The following is a 10,356-nucleotide window of genomic DNA, read 5'->3' as shown; positions in this document are numbered from 1 at the left end:
AGAAAGAAATAGGGAGGGAGGGAGGGAGGGAGGAACGAAGGAAGGAAGGAAGGGAGAAAGGGAAACGAGAAGGAAAAAGAAAACCCAGCTTGGAGATTCCACATAAAAGTTTAGGCAACATCTCCAGTGGAATTCTTCTCTACTTCCAGTCCAATCATCTACCCCTTCCATGACCTCAGGTTGTTAAACAGTAGATAGAACTGGGCTGGGTTGGCTGTATAATCACAGCTCAAAGGGTTAAGTCGTTTATCACTCACAGCAGGAAGTTGTTTGATACTGTCTAAAATTAACACCATGGGACCAGAGTAACCCAGTATCTGCTAACATTGGAGATACTGGATCTCTTGAGCACAGCTGGGGGGAAGAGACCGCAAGAGATGCTTCCATCCTCACAGACCTTCCATACTCAGAAGTGCCTATCCATGCTCTGCTCATTCCATTGGAATAGGGGTCCAATACCCTCACCAGTGATAACCCTGGCATTGTCTGTCATACAGTATTGTAATGGTTTCTAACTGTGATTACACCCATTATCTTATCCTTACATCACTACAGATCAGTGGAGATAAGCAGATATTACCCTAAGAGTGTTCATAAGATTATCTTTTGTTAGATGAGGCAGTGAACTCAGCTAACTGGTGGTGAATTTGGGTCTAGAATGATCCTAGGTTTGACCTATTTCACGGTACAGCTGTCCAGCCCTGGTCCTCATCTTGCTATTTGAACTTCAAAACATAGCATCCCCAGAAGGAATTAAAAAGAAGGAATGGATATTTTTCTCCCATTCTCATTCAAAAACTTTCCCTGAGAGGATTATTATATCAGAAATAGTGAAAAATAAATAAATAAAATGCCACAGACATTGTGTGCGTGCCCACACACACCAGAGACACAAAGAAAGGTAATGATGAGTAAAGTACTAAAATACTAAAATATGTTGAACATTCCCTATGTGCTACAGGAACTGTGTTAAGTATTTTTCTTGTAATGTTTTATTTAAATCCTATGAGGAAGGCAGTATTATAATCTTCAGTTTACATGAGAAATGGGATTCTCTCCCAGAATCACAGATTTAAACCAATGGAGTCTAATTTATACCCAGCTAATGCAACTCTTATTCTCCAAACATTTGAGATCATTGAGAATGACCTCCTCAATAACAAATGTGAGCACTAATACACAGAATAATTGGCATTGTAATTATCAGGGCCTCAGTAATATGCTAGAATACACTTACTTACATATAGAAAAAGTTTGTATATCTCCTAAAAATACAATGGCAGTTTCTAAAAATTGTCTTTCTTAGAATTCACATTCATTAATTTGCATTACTAATTAGCAAAATACCATATGGACAGAGAATTTTTTTAACATACCTTCCTAGCTTCTCAGTGCTCTTGGACCTTTGGGTATGTGGTTAAATGCAGAAATGTACAGGGGTGTGGATTTTTCTTCAGGTCAGTAAGTTACACAGGCAGAACCTTTATATTTTTTCCTGACCTTTCTTGACTACTGGACTCCTATTGGATCCTTTTGCTTGTTTCTGTCTAATGCTTAAATTCACCAAAAACAAAACAAAAACAAAAACAAAAAATATACATCAGACCTTCTTCTCAGAGAAGACATTCATTAATGCTTCCAGGCTAAGCAGTAGGCACAGTTAGAAGAGACTTTAGGCATCATTCTTTACAGAGATCAGAAAATTGAAACCCTTTACAACTTCCCTGTTAAAAGAGAGTTACTTTGCATTCTTTTCTACTTTTCCTTAACATTAAGTACTGATCTGTTACATCATGGTAAAATACATTTTAAAATATAGAATATATTGCTGCACTTCAGCTGTAATATTGTTTGCAATTATTTCCAATTGTAGAGTCTCTAGATAAGACTGGAGTAAGCCTTCTGAATTTAAATAGGATATATTTCTTATTCTTTAGTCTCTGGGGACTGCATCCCTTGTGTCATGTCATCTCATGTTAATCGACTTGTTTTTCCCTCTGAAGCTAAGGAAACCATGTGTTCTCTTCACATTTCTTTCCCTTGCTCTAGGGATACCGGAGCCCAGTGGAGAATGAATTTCCAGTTCTGCACTTCTTTTTTTTTTTTTAACACTTTTTATTTTTATTTTTTTTTTACAAATAGTTTATTGTCAAGTTGGTTTCCATATAACACCCAGTGCTCATCCCCACATGTGCCCTCCTCCATGCCCATCTCCCACCCACACACACACACACACCCATCAGTCCTCAGTTTGTTCTCAGCATTCAAGAGTCTCTCATGGTTTGCCTCTCTCCCCCTCCCCCACTATTTCCCCCCTTCTTCTCCCCCACGGTCCTCCAGTTCTGCATTTCTAACCCTCCCTAAACATCCTTCTTCTGTCTCCCCTGACAGCTGGTGGTCTGATTCCCTTAGGAGCATCGAAAGAATCCACAGAATAGTAGGTTAGTTCTACCTCTGCCTTCTGGCAGGATTTTGTGTACTTACAAGAACTTATGCTAGCTGGTTCATGGTGAGGGGATGATTGACAGAAACACACAGAAGTAACTATGGAGCAGGAAATCTCAAAGTGCTCCAGAATAAGAACAGAACTCATTTCTAACCCTAGCTTGACTGTTATTCAAAGAGGTACCAGATGCTGGGGCGCCTGGGTGGCTTAGTCGGTTAAGCGTCCGACTTTCGCTTAGGTCATGATCTCGTGGTTCGTGGGTTCGAGCCCCGCGTCGGGCTCTGTGCTGACTGCCAGCTCAGAGCCTGGAGCCTATTTCAGAGTCTGTGTCTCCTTCTCTCTCTGACCCTCCCCTGCTCATGCTGTCTCTCTCTCTCTCTCTCCTAGAAATAAATAAAACATTTAAAAAAAACAAAAAAAACAAAACAAAACAAAAAAACAAAGAGGTACCAGATGATGCTATATCTCCTTTCCACCATGATGAAGACCAACAGAAATTAGGCTGCAAAGTGATCTCCATGGAGCACTCAGAATTAACACTGGATACAGGAATGGGAACTTGGTACCATAAAAGAGAACCCATTGGGAGTAGAACGCTTGAGAGGAGAGGGCAAGATGGCGGAGAAGTAAGGAGCTCCGTACTTGCACTCGCGCCCATACATCACACAGAAAAGATCTGNGTTAATGTTGCAATGAACTTCTTATGAATAACCGTGGGACTCTGAAGCCTAGTAAGCAGGCAACAAGTATTTATTGATCAACTAAAAGAGGCCATACTAACCTGTAAAGATGTGCCCTCCCCTTTAGAAGAGCTTATATATTAACATGGATTATGAACCAGTCGGTCATCTCCTGGGTCGTAATTAGAAGACAGTAGAGCCAAGCAATAATATCAACTAGTATCAACTGAGTGTGTACTATTTTCCAAAGGCTCCTCCTAAACACATGTGTTTTTTTAGTTTCTAGTAAGCACCTCTATTACAGATAAATAAACTGGAGCCTTGAGAAGTGACTTGTCCAAATAGCTCATACACACCAGAACTGGGACTACCAACGTGTTTTTTTCTTACTCCGGAATAAGCATTGCTAACCATTTTGTGTCATCGCAGCCCAAAAGTAGCAAAGAGTTTGTGAAAAATACCCTTCTGTGCTAAATATAAATAATATATAAACTACAATAATGACAAATGACTGATTTGATGTCCTCTGGACAAGATTGATGAATCAGGAATAATGCATATGGTAGGTACTTCTGATGCCTAATTTTACGTGCCAACTTGATTGAGCTAAGGGATGCCCAAATAGCTAATAAAACATTATTTCTGGATGTGTCTGTGAGGGTGTCCCAGGAAGAGATTAGCATATGAATCACTAGAGTGAGTAATGAAGATCACCCTCACCATTGCGGGTGGGCATCATCCGACCCTTTGAGGGTCCCAATAGAACCAAAAAGGCAGAGGAAGAGGGAATTTGTTCTCTCTGCTTGATCTGAGATATCCATCTTCTCTTGTCTGGAACATCAGCACTCCTGAATCTCAGGCTTTTGGACTCAGATCGGAATCTTCACCTTACCCCACACTCTGACACCATTTTCAAGCTTTTGAACTCAGACTAAATTATTCACTCGTTTTCCTGCTTTTTCGGCTTGCAGACAGCAGATCATGGGACTTCTCAGCCTTCATATCCACATAAGCCTAGTCCTACACTAAATCGCCCTTTAACTAAATGTATGTATCCATCTCCTATTGGGTCTGCTTCTCTGGAGAACTCTGGGTAACACAGTCTTGGTGGTGTTGGTTGTGAAGAGAGAGTGAATCAAGAGGTATTACAGGTAGAAAGGTGGAAAGCTAGATGTCTAACTTAGTACACTATATTACCCCTTAATTGAGAATTATTATTTAATATCAGATGCCTGAATTTCAAGAAGGTCTCAATAGAGGTGATGTTTTCCTTCTGGAGACATTATAGAAATTTATGGTTGTCACATGAAGAGGGTAGAATCTAGTGGGTGAAGGGCAAGGATGCTAAAAGCCTGAAAAGTGCAATACAACCCCTAACAACAAAGAACTCTCCATGTCCCATGGTATTCAAGTATATTTCAAGTATAAAATACTCAATAAATAAATGACTAAATAAATACTCAAATATTTACTGTAAATTATAAATTCTTTTCTTTTTATTTCTCCCTTTTAAATTATGTGTGTAGGTAAATTATCTATGAATATCATTTCAGGAACATAGAGGGATTAATATAAACTACTTGCTATAAAAATACGTCATTGGAGTCTGAGAGAATGTATACATCCACTTTCCCAGCGGATACTTACATACTACTCACTAGCCACCAAGTGTTTCATCCAAATAGATCTTGTATCATCTAGCAAAACCAAGAAGATGAATTTTCTTGATAAGCTCTGAAGGCTCATTTAATTTTAACTAAACCTTTATCTCTTTATTTGGGAGAGTAAATGAGGCCACATTCTACCATACCATACACAAAAACTACTACTACTCTTATTATCATACTATCAATTAAAAATACAGAGAGAGAAAATTTAGCAAATTAGTAAAATGCAAATTAATCTAATAAGCTCATGTAAACAAAAAAAATCTCCAGTTAGAAAATTTATAATTAGATGAGATCCCCATTTTTGAATTCCAAACAAAAGATCTAAGCATAAACCAAGTATGAAATGTTCAAAACAGGGTAACAGAAAGGTACAGAGGTAGAATTGAACTAGTATGAAGCAAACATGCTATTTGATAACAAGACTTGATGACATAAATGTGGCTATTCTCCCTAAGTTAATTTATAAATGTAATGTAGTGTCAATAATGCCCTCAGATTTTTCCCCAAATAAGTTGACTGTAAAGTTTATGTAGAAAATTCTTTAAAAATTCTGTTACAGTCATGAAAACCCTGGGGAAAAAAAGGAGAAGAAATGGAGGTGGGGACTAGATTTGCTATTGTAAAATACAAATATAGACCCTATGAAATAAAAATTCAATTTAAAAAATTGGGAAAGATAATTTTTAAAACAAATGTTGGGGTATCTGAGTGGCTCATTCAGTTGAGTGCCAGATTCTTGATTCCAGCTTAGGTCATGATCTCACAACTGTGAGATCTAGCCCCACCTCAGCCTCTGTGATGATCATGGGGTCTGCATGGGATTCTCTCTCTCTCTCTCTCTCTCTCTCTCTCTCATTCTCTCTCCCACTGGCCCTCTTCCCTACTTGTGCTCTTTCACTTTCAAAATAAATAAATAAACATTTAAAAAATAAAACAAAATGAAAGAAAACAAAACAAAATAAAATAAATGTATTTGAGACAACTGGATATGCCCAAGGATATTCATTGCTGCATTTTTTTTTCTTCTACTAGGAAAAGATCAGAACCAACTCAAATGTCCATCAGCAGGATACTTTAAATAGGCAACGGTACATCCATACAATGGATTATTATGCAGATGGAGAAATGAGAGAATATTGATTTCAAATCAAGGTTTGACTTGACAATAAATCTTATAAATAAGTAAACATGTCAATGTTATTAGGATTTAAATTTTCATTGTAAAATGAGATTTAAGAATACAGGTAAAATGCTTGGTAAAATAACAACAATAACAACAACAATAAACCACACACACAAAAAGCAAACCAAACAATATCCACTATCTGCTGGCTGTAAGAGCTCACTTCAGGTTTAAGGACACACATGGGCTGAAAGTCAAAACACGGAGAAAGATATTACAAAGGGGTTTTAAGATTCTTTTAAAATTTTTGTTCTTGAATCTCTTCTTTTAGGATGACAATTTATCTCAAATCAAATAGCATTTCCAAATTAAGTAGATTTTTTAAAAATACCATGTGTGCAGTGAGACTCATAACTGCTAATTTTATTTTTCTTTATATAATTTTTAAAATGTTTATTTATCCTTGAAAGACAGAGAGACAGAGCATGAGCAGGGAAGGAGCAGAGAGGGAGGGAGACACAGAATCCAAAAGCAGGCTCTGGGCTCTGGGCTGTCAGCACAGAGCCTGACACAGGGCTCCAACCCATGGATCGTGAGATCATGCCTGACCTGAAGTCAGACACTTAACCAACTGATCCATCCAGGGGCTCCTCTTTTTCTTTACATAAATGGGAAACTGAAACAACATATATGTCATCTCTTGTATGCATCTTATGTACTCGTATGCCACCCTTATCTACTTTGTTTTCATTGTACCATTTTACATTCTTATTAACAGTAATGAAATTTCTAGTTCTTCTACTTCTTTGTTAACACGTCATATGGCTCATCGTATCACAAAATTTTTTTAAATGTTTTATTTATTTCTGAGAGAGAGAGAGAGGCAGTGTGAGCAGGGGAGGATCAGAGAGAGAGGGAGACACAGAATCCAAAACAGGCTCCAGCCTCTAATTTAGCTGTCAGCACAGAACCTGACACGGGGCTTGAACCCACAAACCGTGAGATCATGACCTGAGCCGAAGTCGGATGCTTAACTGACTGAGCCACTCAGATGTCCCTCATCTTATTAAATTTAAAACCATTCTAATAGATGTGTAGTGATATCCCATTGTAGTTTTAATTTGTAATTAAACACAAATGATTAGAACATTTTCCATGCATTTATTCGCCCTTGTTTCTTTTAAAGTCCAGTTTAAAGATGGCTCATCTATATCATATGGAAGCTGTCATCCTCTGTGAAAAGACTTTAAGGCATCAATAAACACCAAAGTTACCATCAAAATCACACCCAGTAGGCAGCTTTGGGCTGGAAAAACAGTGCCTGCAGCTCTTTTTCTTGACACACTTTGCCACACTGGAGTGGCAGGAAAGAATTCCCTTCTGTTTCCTTCTTTTTACCATTAAGGTGGAAGGAGGAGGGAGTGAAATTCCTTGGGGATGACAGTTCCTCAGATCTTCTAGTCTCCTGTGAGTGCAGAAATCATGTCAGCTCTTTTCCTCTGGGGATACTGTGTGACTCTGAAAACTTGATAAAACCTGCATACAGGAGCTAAGGTGGGTGAGCCAGGAGCTCAGGGACAGCCACCAGAGTGAGTCACCATCTTTGGATTTTTCTCAGAATACTTGTTCATTGTACCCATCAAATGAAGAGGAGACATTGTCACCAACTGGTAGAAAACAAGTCAGGGCACAGGTCAGTATTGGGACAGATAGTAAAAGATGTGACCCATAAGGATGGAGCATGACCCTGCCCCATGCTCCTCTGAGCATGGCTTTACTTGGCATTAGGTCCATGTCATTTTAAAATTTCAAAAGTAAACATAAACTATGGGTTTGGCTTTTAGATACTTCATAATAAGTATGAATGCAGAAAATAGTAGAATAGAAAAGTCATTTAGAGTGTGAATTCTTCACCTTATTCATTTCACAGATAAGAAAGCTGCATCTAATGCAACAATTCATTAAGTTTGAACATCTAATTAGTGGAAAAAATAGGATAACAACCAGGATCCCAGACTCTAATTCTAGAATTCTTTTCATATAAACATGCAAAAGGAGATGATACATAGAAATCTAAACTATATTTGACTTCTATTTGCTTGCATAAGACAATACTTTTGCTGGTCTTTTTTTTAAAATAGAGTTTATTAACTATGGAANTTGGCTACATTAAACTAAATATATATATATATATATATTTATATATATTGGAATGTTTTCACTAGGAGTTGTGAGTGCAACATTATCTTCTGAATTAAATCATCTTGCACAATTAACACTGACACAATAGCCAAATATATCAAGTGCTTAGCATACGACTGTATGCTTAGCTTAGCAGTCACTGAATTTAGCACTAGATAGATGATAGTTAAGTATATAGGTACGTAAATAGGTAGGTAGGCAGGTAGAGAACAGATAGATGATAGATGGTTGTATAGATAGATAGACAGGCATAATAGAACCGTTTTTTTGCAGAAAGTTATTAATATATAGGCACTAATCTCATCAAAAAATGAAAAACTAAGGGGCGCCTGGGTGGCTTAGTCGGTTAAGCGTCCGACTTTCGCTTAGGTCATGATCTCGCGGTTCGTGGGTTCGAGCCCCGCATCGGGCTCTGTGCTGACTGCCAGCTCAGAGCCTGGAGCCTGTTTCAGTCAGTGACTCCCTCTCTCTCTGACCCTCCCCTGCTCATGCTATCTCTCTCTCTCTCCAAGAAATTAAAAAAAAAAAAAATGAAAAACTAAGACTCTGAAAAGGTAAGTAATGTGCTAGAAATGGAAAACAAATGTAAGTGGCAAAGCCTGGATTTGTCCAGCATAAGCTAGAACAGGCAGAACACTTTATGATTGGTGAAACCCCTTCTCATACACTTCCATTTCAACTGGAACCTTGACTCTATAAGGGAGGGAAGAATGATTCTCTAACTCCATTTTTCAAGTGAGTGAAATGAATTGCTCTCCACATGCCAAACTGTGGATCAGCGAGCCCTGCCCCAATATGCTGTGTTCTAAGCGTGCCTCCCTCCTTCCTGTAACTACTGGGTCCTGGTATCGTCCTGCACTTTCAAGCTTGATGTTTGGGTCTGTTTCCTCCTCTATTAAATTATGAGGCTAGACTGAATGAGCCATTCCAGTATCAATAATATGAATAGTTTCCCTTTTGCTAGAGTAAAAGAATAAACTCAGAAATGGGAGCATTCAGGTAGAGCTCTTATATTCTTTTCATCATTGGTTATTTTCACATTCCAATATGAAGGGGTGAGAGAAAAAATGAAGACATCACTGTGTATGAAATTGGCAGTCCTAGGCTCAATTGCCAATTCTGTACCTAACTTACTGTGTGACTGCAAGTCCCCTCTGCCTGTTTTTGTTTCCCCATTAACAGAACCTGTGAAGTGACATACACATCCACATATAATGAGAATGAGTAGAACTGAAGTAGGGACAAGTACTTTTTTTTTTAAACAGCCTTATTGAAATATATTTGACATACAATGAATTGAATATATTTAAAGAGGAAAATGTAATGTTTTCCTGTATGTATACAGCCCATGAAACCATCGTCGCAATCAGCATAGTCCACTTATCTGTCACCCCAAAAAGTTTCCTTATGCTTTTGGGTCATCCTTCCCTCCTGTCTCTCCCCATGCACACCTGTATCCAGGCAACCATTGACTGGTTGTCATTATCGATTAGCTTAGTCTCTAGACTTTTAAAAGTGGAATCATGTAAGGTATATTCTTTTATCAAGTATGTTCTCTCAACCTAGTTATCTTGAGATACGTCCATCATGTATCATGTATCAATTATTTGTTTCTTTTAATTGTTAAGTAGTATTCTATCTTATGGACATACTAAAATGTGCTTATCTTATGACTTATGGATGGGCCTTTAGGTTGCTCCTGGGTTTTTTGTTGTTGTTGTTGTTGTTTTTGTTTTTGTTTGCGGAGGGAGGATGGCTGGACCATACAATAGGTATGCGTATATTTGTACTGCCATAGTGTTTTCCAAAGTGGTTGTACTATTTTTTTTTGGTTGTACTATTTTACATTCCTACTAACAGTAATGAAATTTCCAGTTCCTCTACTTCCTTGTTAACACTACATATGGTTCATCTTCTTAAATTTTAACCATTGTAATAGATGTGTAGTAATATCCTGTTGTGGTTTTAATTTGTGTCTCCCTAATAGCAATGATTTGAGCATGTCTATGCATTTATTTACCCTCCATGTATCTTGCTTGGTGAAGTGTCTATTTAAGTGTTTGACCCATTCCTTTTGGGTTGTTTGCTTTTCTCATTAATGAATTTTAAGGTTCCTTTCATATTATGGGAACAAATTCTTTTTTTAAGGTTATTTATTGAGAGAGAGAGCACACATGAGTGGGGGAGGGACAGAGAGACAGGCAATCCCAAGCAGGTTCTGTGCCATCAGCATGG

Source organism: Crocuta crocuta, unplaced genomic scaffold, assembly GCF_008692635.1.
Source record: "Crocuta crocuta isolate KB4526 unplaced genomic scaffold, BGI_CrCroc_1.0 scaffold405, whole genome shotgun sequence".
Taxonomy (NCBI): Eukaryota; Metazoa; Chordata; class Mammalia; order Carnivora; family Hyaenidae; genus Crocuta; species Crocuta crocuta.
This window is presented reverse-complemented; position numbering follows the sequence as displayed.